The sequence below is a fragment of the Lactuca serriola genome, chromosome 1 (assembly GCF_051521515.1).
Source record: "Lactuca serriola cultivar US96UC23 chromosome 1, Lser_US96UC23_V15, whole genome shotgun sequence".
Lineage (NCBI taxonomy): Eukaryota > Viridiplantae > Streptophyta > Magnoliopsida > Asterales > Asteraceae > Lactuca > Lactuca serriola.
Window position 1 is genome coordinate 192,263,121 of NC_136408.1, and position 2,063 is coordinate 192,265,183.

Genomic DNA, 2,063 nt, shown 5'->3' on the forward strand with positions numbered 1-2,063 from the left:
TTAAAATTTAATATTATTTTATTAATGGTTACTTGTACTATCAGTTTCATCATTTGGACGTCTTAAAAAAATATTATTATTATAATCAATCTATTTTTAGAAATAGTTAGATTTCTTTAATAAGATAGTATATATATATATATATATATATATATATATATATATATATATATATATATATATATATATATATATTAAATTTTGGTAAATGTAAACAACAGATAATGGTGGGGGGCGTTCTTGGAGTTGGAGTCACATGTCTTCTAGAAATGGCGGGGTTACACGGTGTACAATACTACCAATACCATTTAGTCCTATAAGTATTGATATCTGATACATCCACATACCAACTGATCCACGAGGGCTCATACTTTAAAACTTTTGCTGAAAGAGATGGAGGGGATCAAGCACAAGACTGTTAGTGCAAATGGACTCAACATTCACATAGCTGAAAAGGGTCAAGGTCCATTGGTGTTGCTCCTCCATGGCTTCCCTGAGCTCTGGTATTCCTGGCGCCACCAAATTGTGTATTTGGCTGATCATGGTTACCGAGCCGTGGCACCAGACCTGCGTGGGTATGGTGACACAACAGGTGCACCGGTCAATGACCACACCAAATTCACCTTCCACCATCTCGCGGGGGATATAATTGGTGTTCTTGATGCAATAACAAGTGAAGGTGAGAAGGTGTTTGTTGTGGGTCATGACTGGGGAGCGATCATTGCGTGGTACTTGTGCATGTTTAGGCCTGATAGAGTTAAAGCTCTGGTCACACTCAGCGTGCCATTTGTTCCATGGAACCCAAATGGAGACCTCGTCCAGCTCTCAAGACATGCATACGGAGAGGACTATTACATGGTCAGATTTCAGGTAGATATCTCTTTTTTGAGAGTTACTATTATTACAAATATATAGAAAAGTTGGCAAAAAAGAAGTCTTTGATTGTGTTCGGCTTTATTTTTTTTTCCTTTTTTTGCAATAGGAACCAGGAGAAATTGAAGCTGAGGTGGCTAAAATGGGTATTCCAGCTTTTCTGAAAAAGTTTTTTACACATCGAGACGCTGAACCATATTACATATCCAAAGGCAACGGATTTCGACATTCATCTGGTGATGCCCCGGTCACCTTGCCACATTGGTTGTCAGAGGAAGATGTTGAATACTTTGCTAGACATCTAGTAAAGACTGGCATCACTGGTCCTGTTAACTATTATCGAGCTCTTCGTTTGTAAGTCCCATTTACTACCAATATAACTCTCAATTAGCATGCACTGCAATCTACATAGAGAAACCAATACATATATGAAGTCTAGTTGATTTTATATGATTCTTTAGTTTCATTTTTATATATTGTAGGAATTGGGAACTCACTGTGGCATGACATGGTGCTAAAGTGAATGTGCCATCAAAATACATCGTTGGGGACCTAGACTTGATGTATAAAATGTTTGCCAATGACTACATACATGGTGATGGGTTTAAAAGAGATGTTCCACTTTTGGAAGAAATTGTTATAATGAAAGGTGTGGGCCACTTTATCAACCAAGAGAAGCCGCATGAGATCAGCAAGCACATAATTGAGTTTCTTAGTAAATTCTGATTTTATTTTTTTTTCTTTTCAATGGTCGAGGCTATGCTATGTATATTGTATCTAAAGGGAAAATAGACAGCTTCAATGCGTTTCATTTAAATAATAATGTGTGGTAATAAGAGCACATATATGGTGCAAATGGAAACTCTGTGTGTTGTAATAATGTGTTGGATGTTACTCGCTTTTTCCCTTTTCCAATTCTTGATGAAGGACGGAATTACCCGGATATACTCGGAGGTTGTTTTATTTCATAATTAAAATTAACCAAGACTGATAATTATTAAAAATGATTAGTAATGGCATAGTTATGTTATTTAAAAAAATTGTTCAAGACTTGAAAGTTGACGATCAGGCAAAAATGATTTTTTGAGTGTCTAAAGGTAGTATATGCTCAAGATTTTTTTTATAACTATCTCTATTGATAGTCTTGGCCAACATATGTCACCAGTAGAATATCATGCTATCCTAAAATA

General features: G+C 35.9%; 1 pseudogene across 1 annotated transcript; it reads left to right on the top strand.

Annotated features, from left to right (window-relative positions):
* The first annotated feature begins 291 nt into the window (after positions 1-291).
* LOC145102194 (epoxide hydrolase 2-like) lies at positions 292-1,788 on the top strand (annotated as a pseudogene). Its single transcript, XR_013706071.1, has 3 exons — positions 292-870; positions 983-1,227; positions 1,356-1,788. The product of XR_013706071.1 is annotated as an epoxide hydrolase 2-like (transcript).
* Positions 1,789-2,063: the final 275 nt, after the last annotated feature.